Below are 9,748 nucleotides of genomic sequence, written 5' to 3'. Positions count from 1 at the left end.
TTTTGTTAAAATTTCCCTTAGAAATGAAATTTTTACAAAATTTCCTTAGGAATGAAACTTTGACAAAATTTCCTATAGAAATGAAATTTTTTTAAAATTTCCCTTAGGAATGAAATTTTTTTAAAATTTCCCTTAGCAATGAACTTTTTAAAAAACTTCTCTTAAAAGTAAATTTTGACAAAATTTCCCATGGAAATAAAATTTTGACAAAATTTTCCTTAGGAATGATATTTTGACAAAATTTCCTTTGCAAATGAAATTTCGAAAAAATTTCCCACAGAAGTGAGATTTTGAATGAAAATTTGAAAAAATTTTCTATAGGGAATGAAATTTTTTAAAAATTTCCCTTAGCAATGAAATTTTTACAAAATTTTCCTTAGAAATGAAATTTTGACAAAATTTCCCTTAGAAATGAAATTTTGACAAAGTTTCTCTTAGAAATGAAATTTTGACTAAAATTGCTTAAGAAATGAAATTTTGACAAAATATCCTATAAAACTATTTGTTTTGAAAAATTTGTCTATAGGAATAAAATTTTGACCAAATTTCCCTTAGGAATAAAATCTTTAAAAATATAGATACGAAATTTTGACAACATTTCCTATAGAAATGAAATTTTGACAAAATTTCCCTTCGAAATGAAATTTTTACATTTCCTATGGAAATGAAATTTTGATAAAATTTCCCATTGAAAGGAAATTTTGATAAAATTTCCCATAGAAATGAAATTTTCACAAAATTTCCCTTAAAAAGGAAATGTTGTCAATATTTCCTACAGAAAGGAAATGTTGATAAAATTTCCCATGAAAAGGAAATTTTGATACAATTTCCCATAGAAATGAAATTTTGACAAAATTTCCCTTAGGAATGAAACTTTTACGAAACTTTCCTTAGAATCGAAATTTCCATAAAATATCCTAAAAAATTGAAATTTCCCATAAAAATGAAATTTTGACAATTTGCTATAGAAATGAAGATTTGACAAAAATTTCCCCTAGAAACGAAGTTTTGACAAAATTTCCCTTTAAAATGAAAATTTTGACAAATTTCCCTTATAAATGATATTTTTACATAATTTCCCTTGGGAATGAAATTTTGACAAAATTTGCTATAGAAATTAAATGTTGACCAAATTTTTCATAGAATTGAAATTTTGACAAAATTTCCCATAGAAATGAAATTTTGACAAAATTTCCCATAGAAATTAAATTTTGACAAAATATTTTTTTTTCCAAAATTTCCCAACATCAAAAAAAAAAATGTCGAAATGTTCTAAATTTGCCAACGGATATCATACCGTAGGGCTTTTCCAATTCGTTCAACCCAATCGTTTTTTGGTTTAACAATCATTTCTTTGAGTTTCTGTTCTCCTGATACTTAAGTGATTATTTCAATGCACAATTTATACTTTAGCCACCACAAACGATTTATTTTCCAAATAAGTCTACTTTCTTAGTTCTTTTGTTGCATTTGCTTTGCATTTAAGGTCTCATTTTTATTTGGTGGTGAAATTATTCCAAATCATTGACTACAAGTGTCAGGTGTCATTTGCTGACCCTTTTGTATTTAAAAGTCAGGCAAGATAAAATAGCCGCAAGGCTTAATGAAATGCTAAAAAAGTTTAAAAAAAAAACAAAAGACAAAGCAAACTGTAAGGTGACCTGGGGAAGCGCTTTGGTGAATATGTCTAAAGCAACAGCTTAACTGAAATCAAGTGGAAGGCAGAATAATGGGAACCCAGAATGCAAAAGAAGTTCACAAAGTGTTTGCTTACCATCAATGCAGATCACTGAGCTGGAAGATTTTATGTTGCTCAAGCTTAAGGGAATTGATGATGGCTCACGGCTTGAAGGACAATGAAGCTCAGTGAAACAGTGACTTCTTAAAGCGTTATATTAAAAATATGCTTCTTTAATGAAGGAAAAGCGGTTCAAGGCAAAATATGTAGGCTGAAATTAAAATTGCATAGGTTTAAAGTCCCTGATCCTAGGTTTGTTATTACTATAGCTTAATACAATTTGGGGAACGTTTGGTATGTATTATTGTGTGGTATGTTTGCATTCATTTTCAAGAACCAAATGAAACGGTTCTAGGAAACAAAAAAATGTTTCTGGGAACAAAAAACAGTGCCTCGGAACAAAAAGATGTTGCAAGGACCAAATAATGGTTCCTAGAAACAAAAAACGGATCCTAGGAGCAAATAATGGTTCCTGGCACCGTTTTTTCCTCCCAAGAAGCATTTTTGTTTCGTTTCTCGGAACCACATTTTGTTCAAAGGCACTGTTTTGTTCCAAAGAACCTTATTTTGCTCCTTATAACCATTTTTATGTTCCTGAGAATAAATGCCGATGGTTGTTATAACTATTTTGGATTTTTTTTTTAGAAAATTATTTGGTTCTTCAAAACTTTTTTTCTTCCTGAGAAACGGTTTTTGTTTGTGACAATCGTTATTTTGGTCCTGGTAACCATTTTTTCGTTCCTAGTAAACTTGTTTTGTTGTTTTTATAACTGTTGGTATTCTGGGAACAATTTAAGTTTCCTTATAGCAAATTTTAAATTTTTAAGGTCTTTAATAAAGGTGTGCACATGAGTCGTGACGAATCATCACGAGATCGTGCATGACCGTGATTGAATTTAAATTCTTCATGCGTGAGCGTGAGTGAGTGAAATCGTGCTCACGACACTAATCACGATTCACGAGACACTCGCGGCTCACCACTCACGAAACGCTCACGAAAAAAAACACAAGTTAAAGCGTGCTAAGTTCAGCCAGGCCGATTCTTATATACCCTCCACCATGGATCGCATTTGTCGAGTTCTTCCCCGGTATCTCTTTTTAGATAAATAAAGGATAAAAGAAAAGAATTGCTTTGCTAATTGAATTGAATGTTGGAGACCACAGTAGAAGTATGTGTGTAAAATTTCAGCCATATCGAATAAGAATGGGGCCTTTTAGGGGCTCAAGAAATAAAAGAGGGAGATCGGTTTATAGGGGAGCTGTATCAAGCTAAAGACCGATTCAAACCATATTTGACACGTATGTTGGAGGTCATGGAAGAAGCCGTTGTACAAAATTTCAGTCAAATCCGATAGGAATTGCGCCCTCTAGAGGCTCAAGAAGTCAAAATCCCAGATCGGTTTATATGGCAGCTATGTCAGGTTATAGGCCGATTTGAACCGTACTTGGCACAGTTGTTGGAAGTCATAATAAAACAGCTCATGCAAAATTTCAGCCAAATCGGATAAGAATTGCATCCTCTAGTGGCTCAAGAAGTAAAGGTCCCAGATCGGTTTATATGGCAACTATATCAAAACATGGACCGATATGATCAATTTACATTCCCGACCTACATTAATAAGAAGTATTTGCCCAAAATTTCAAGCGGATAGCTTTACTTCTTCCAAAGTTAGCGTGCTTTCGACAGACAGACGGACAGACATGGCTAGATCGACTTAAGATCTAGCCATGTCTGTCATGACGATCAAGAATATATATGCTTTAAGGGGTTTTAGACGAATATTTCGAGGAGTTACAATCACAATGACGAAATTAGTATACCACCATCCTATGGGCCATGCTCTCAACTCATGCGGTGTTTTACAGATTCAAAGAAATGAAGAAAGCAAATAAGTGGTTATGCAGGTCTGATACATTTCATACATTAATATACGTACGTTCAAATGCTGTATGATTTGAGACGCCTGAAAAAACCCGTGACTCGTGAGTGCCTCGTGATTCGTACGTTTATACGTACGTTCAAATGCTGTATGATTTGAGACGCCTCGAAAAACCCGTGACTCATGAGTGCCTCGTGATTCATGATTGGCTGGTGAGTCGTGATTTTCTCGTGATTGTCTCGTGAATCGTAATATTTGGTGAGTCTTGATTTTTTCGTGAGTCGTGATTGTCTCGTGAGTGTGCGTGAACATGAGTCGACATAAAAAAGTCGTGCGTGAGTCATGATTGTCTAGTTAGTCGTGAGTGTTTTGTGAGTCGTGATTGTCTAGTGAGTCGTGATTGTCTCGTGAGTCGTGATTGTCTTGTGAGTGTTTCGTAATTTTCCCGCGAGCGTGCGTGAATGTGAGTCGACATAAAAAAGTCGTGCGAGAGTAAAATTTTTTCTCGTGAGCGAGAGTGAATAATCACTCACGCACACATCCCTTGTCTTTTTGGGTTTTAGTTTGCTTTTTTTTTAAATTTTTTTCAGTGTTTCTTGAAACCAACTTCCATTGATGTTTGTTACAATTCTTTATTTTTTTATTAGGAGTAGGTGGTACATTTGGAATCTCAATTAATCTTCCCTTCTACGGAAAACATTTCACCCACTTTGTAAAACCCATGTGAGCTGCATACAATATCACTTCTCTTTTTCATTTACTTTTTCCAAACATCCCCCTTTTTCTCTCAGTGTATCCAATTTTAATGATTTCCCATAGCCCCCACAACAATTGCTGTTCGCCTAATACCAAACTTTTTAATTGAACGCACATGGGTAGCTTAGCTTAAAAGTCTTTACCCAGCCCCTCACTAGCCATACATTTTTAACTTATTCTTAAACTAATGTCAGATAACACCTTCTTCCAGACCACTGATATGGAATGATAAACATCAGTAAATCAATTCATTACCCATTGCCATACAAAAAAAAATAATCACAAGTTTGTTTCTTGGCTTTGTTGCCTCCATCACCACCATCAGAGGCGATAACAAATGGAACTTGCTTACAAAGCTCTCATGTGTGATAATCATATTAAGAAAGCAAGTCACACGATTTGCTTGGCAGCAATGGCTAGGCGGGTTCATTGCCTTGGAAATGAGTTGCTGGGAGGGCAGCGCAAACACACAGCAAATACTTTAAAATTAATTTGACTACTTTAGAAATCACATTAAATCAACCATCAATCAGCAATTATTGTGTAAAAAATCCCCTAATATCAGTTGAATTGGAAGAATTGGTAGCAGGAGTTCAGAAGCACACTGCTCGACACTGATGATGATGATGATGTGTGCCCGAGTCATCATCAAGGCAACGAAATGTAAAAGATCACCAGAGCAGAAATTATTTAAGAAGCCACGTGGAAAATTCGTTAAGTCACAGGGGCAAATGGCTAAAAATATACGAGGGCAACAGAGAAAAGATTAAGGGAAAAAGGGCGAAGAAAAGTAAATTTAAAAAAAAAATGTAAAATGTAACTCATCGAAATATTGATCTGAGACCCAACAAAGTATAAATATTTTTGATCGTCTTGACATTCCATTTCCGTCCATCTGTCCGTCCGTCCATCTGTCTGTGGAAAGCACACTACCTTTCGAAAAAGTAAAGCTTGGTGCTTGAAGTTTTGCATAAATACTTCATATTAGTGCAGGTCGGTTGGGATTATAAATTGGCCAAATCGGTCCATGTTTTGGTATAGCTCCCATATAAACCGATCTCGGATCTTCACTTCTTGAGCCGCCAGAGGGCGCAATTCTTATCCGATTAGGCTGAAATTTTGCACGAAGTGTTTTGGTTTGAGCATTAACAACTGTGTCAAGTATGGTCCTAATCGATTCATAACCTGAAAAAGCTCCCATATAAACCGCTTTTGGATCTTGACTTCTTGAGCCGCTAGAGGGCGCAATTATTAGGCTGAAATTTTGCACGAAGTGTTTTGGTTTGACCATCAACAACTGTGCCAAGTACGGTCTAAATCGATTCATAACCTGATTTAGTTCCCATATAAACCGATCTCGCGATTATAATTCTTTAACCTCTAGAGGGTGCAATTCTTATCCGATTTGGCTGAAAATTTACAGGAAGTGTTTTGGACATTTTGAGCATTAACAACTGTGCCAAGTATGGTCCAAATCAATTCATAACCTGATAAAGCTCCCATATTAACCGCTTGACTTCTTGAGCCGCTAGAGGGCGCAATAATAAACCGATTAGGCTGATATTTTGCACGAAGTGTTTTGGTTTGAGCATTAACAACAGTGCCAAGTATGACCAAAATCGCTTAGGCTGAGGGAGCTCAGCATGCTGAAGGAGGATAGTTGCGGCCATAGTTCGATTCTGGGTGTTATGGATACGGAGGGTAGACTGAGGAGGATCTCCGACTAGCTGCCACCAGCGCCAACTGGAGCATTCGCGATTCGTTTTCCTGAGAGGGACGAATGGAGGGCGGATGGTGTACTTGAGGAGGATGAGACCTCGATTTACACAGATGGCTCCAGGATGGAGTTAGGGACTGGATTAGGGGTCTACTTTGATGTACTCAATATCAGTATGTCTCTAAGACTGCCGGACGAGTGTACGGTTTTTCAGGCAGAAGTCTGTGCCATTGCAGTGGCCGCAAGAAAAATTCTGACAAGGGCCTACCGCCCTCGAAACTCAGAATTTATGTCGACGGTATGGCGGCGCTCAAGCCCTTGGGGTCGAGGATGGTGAGGTCGAGATGCGTGGCGGATTGTTTGGAATCCCTGGATAGGCTCTGGCCCACGATGTTACGCTGACATGGGTTCGTGGGCATGAGGGGATTCCAGGAAATGAGAGGGTGGACGAGTGCGCCAGGAGTGGTTCGTCTGCGCCGAGCGGATCAGTCATCGGTCTTGCCTACGTGCCATTTGTCGAGCTACTGAACACAGTAGATGGGATGGCCAGGGCGGCGTCGGTGGCGAGGTGAGACTCGGTAGATGGTTGCCGGACTGCGAAAGCGCTATGGCCGGCCATCGATCGGAGGAGGACGAGGAAGTTGCTGGCGCTTGATAAGAGGTCGATGAGTACTTTGACAGGGGTCATTACCGGACACTGTGGCATGGCGGCGCGCATGGGGATTCCGCACAATGACTTCTGTAGGAGTTGTAGGAGATGAGGATGAGACTATTGGGCATTTGCTTTATTCCTGTGCGGGTCTTCATTCAACCTAACCTATGACCCAAATCGGTTCACAACCTGATATAGTCCCAATATAAACCGATCTCCCGACTAAACTTCTAGATCATCTAGAGGTAGCAATTCTTATCCGATTTGGCTGAAATTTTGCACAACGACTTCTTGTATGATCTTTAAATATGGCCTGAACAGTCCATAATCTGATATAGCTCCCTTATAAAAAGATCTCCCAATTTTATTTCTTGATCCACTATAGGGTTCAATTCTTATCCGATTTGGCTGAAATTTTGAACATTGTATTCCACAATTGCGATCCATGGTGGAGGGTATATAAGATTCGGCCCGGCCGAACTAAGCACGTCTTTACTTTTTTTTGCTTTAATTTTGATTCGATTAGATGCATCACGTTTCCTCAACAAGACGATTTCGATATCTGACAAGGTGAAACACTTAGGAGTGATCTTGGATAGGAAACTTAATTGGAAGTGTCACATTCAGAAGCGTACTGAGATGACTCACAGGTGTTGGCCACTATATAGACGGGACGTAGGCTCGAAATGGAGCTAGAATCCGTGGATATTACACTGGCTCTATACGAGCGTGATTATTTACTTACACGTCAGTAGTTTGGTGGACTGCTATGAAGAAAAAGTGCAACATAAGGGCCATACAACAGGTTACGAGACCATGTTGTCTTGGCATAGGCGGATGTCTTGGCATAGGCAGAGCGATGAGGATCGCGCCCCCTAGGGCACTTGAGACTATTCTAGATATCCGACCCATTGACATACAGATTAAGAGTGAGGCAGCTCCTACCATCGAGGTAATCGAGGCGACGATAGGAAACCTGGAGGAAAGGGAAGAGGTTTCCGATCGCATTCCTATAATGACACTTGAGGTCGAGTGGGAGGCACTGCTGCCAGCGGCACAGTCTTGGACTGGCGGAACTCTAGTATTGCCATCTGGAATATCATGTTAGACCGATGAATCAAAGCTAGAGGACAGAGTGGGCCTGGGGGTCTACGATGAAAACCCAAGGGCTGAGATTTGTTGTAGATTGCCTGACCATAATACGATCCTGCAGGTAGAGATCCGGGCGATCACGAAATGCGTGAGGTGGTGTGGTGCTTTCGCGACGACGTCTAGTGTGAACATCTTTACGGACAGTAAAATTGCCCTAAGGGCGATAACAACCAGGACAGTAAGATGACGAACAATTTTGGAATGTTAGGAGATTAACGCCTTACTTGAAGGGGGGCAGAAACCGCATCGTTTGGGTGCCGGGCCATAACGGAGTTAGGGGAAATGAAAGAGCAGACGATTTGGCGGTGAAAGCCAGAGGACGGACGCCAATAAATTTGGTTAACCCGAAGCCTTTCCGGTCGACGCGGTCCGATTTAAGGGCATGGGCGACGAACGAGGCAGTCCGATCCACATCATCCCATAGGATTTTTCGCGGTCCTACCGACTGTTTCGCTGTTCAACAGTGTTACATTCGGTAGGATGGCGAAAATCCTATGGATGGATCCAGATCGTGAGAAGACGAGGCTTTTACTGAAAGGAAGCAAGAAGGAGGTCAGTATAGCTATTGGTATCACAACGGGGCACATTGGACTACGAGCTCACTTATGTAAAATCGGTGTGGCAAGTGATAGCATGAGTAGGGCATCTGGGGAAGATGATGAGGCGTTGGAGCATTTCCTTTGTCATTGCCCGGCTTTCGCGTCCAATAGACACCGGTACTAAGGTGGAGACACAATATCAGACATGAACCAACTTAAGGGAGTGGTGTTGAAAACAATTAAGGATTTTGTAAGTAACACGGAATTCATAACCTAATATTTTCTTTTTGGAGGTCACTTTATAGAGCGCACAACAAGACGATTACTGGCTTAGGTGTATGCCCATCTGCACCCTCTTTTCAAACTAACCTAACCTACTAAAAAATACCGACTTGGAAACCATCTTTGCCCGAAGTGGGTTATTTTGGGTATTGCTGTGAAAAATTTCGGGAAGTATTTATTTTTGGGTTTTTAAGCAGAATTTTATCGGCAAAACTCCAAAAAAAATTTTAAAGATTTTTCTATCGTTTTTTTTACAATTTTTTCAATTTGAATTTTCATTTTCAGAAAATTTTAATTTTTCCCTTACTTAAAGATGAAAATCGAACAACAAATGTCTTCGTTCAGTTGGAAAAGTTGTAAAATTATAATAAAATAATATATAAATAATAATTATAAAAAATAATATATAAATTTTAAATATTTTTTTTATTAAAATTTTAAGAATATTTTTAAAAATATATATAAAAAATTTAAGTTTTGAAAATATAATTTTAAAAACATTAATTTTAAAAATAAATGTTAAGATTTTTCGTTTTAAAAATTTTGAAATTTTTTTATAATTTTAATTTATTATATTTTTAAGAGATGTTTAATTTATTTTGAAAAGTTTTAATTCTCAAATTTTAAACTAATTAAAAAAACAAGTAAAAGGGCGTAAAGTTCGGCCGGGCCGAACTTTGGATACCCACCACCTCGGGTATATATGTAAACCAACTTTCATCAAAATTCGGTGAAAATTTCATACCTTATACTTATATACCTCATACCGATCTGAAGTATATACGACACGGATGTCGAAAAGCCGAACATAGGTCACTGTGTCAAATTTCAGTGAAATCGGATTATAAATGCGCCTTTTATGAGGCCAAGACTTTAAATCGAGATATCGGTCTACATGGCAGCTATATCCAAATCTGGACCGATTTGGGCCAAATTGCATAAACATGTCGAAGAGCGTAACACTAAGCACTGTCCCAAATTTCGGCGAAATCGGACAATAAATGCCTCTTTTATGGGCCCTAAACCTTAAAT

The sequence above is a fragment of the Stomoxys calcitrans genome, chromosome 5 (genome assembly GCF_963082655.1).
Source record: "Stomoxys calcitrans chromosome 5, idStoCalc2.1, whole genome shotgun sequence".
Taxonomy (NCBI): Eukaryota; Metazoa; Arthropoda; class Insecta; order Diptera; family Muscidae; genus Stomoxys; species Stomoxys calcitrans.
The sequence above is the reverse complement of the archived record's forward strand: the minus strand, read 5'-3'. Positions refer to the sequence as shown.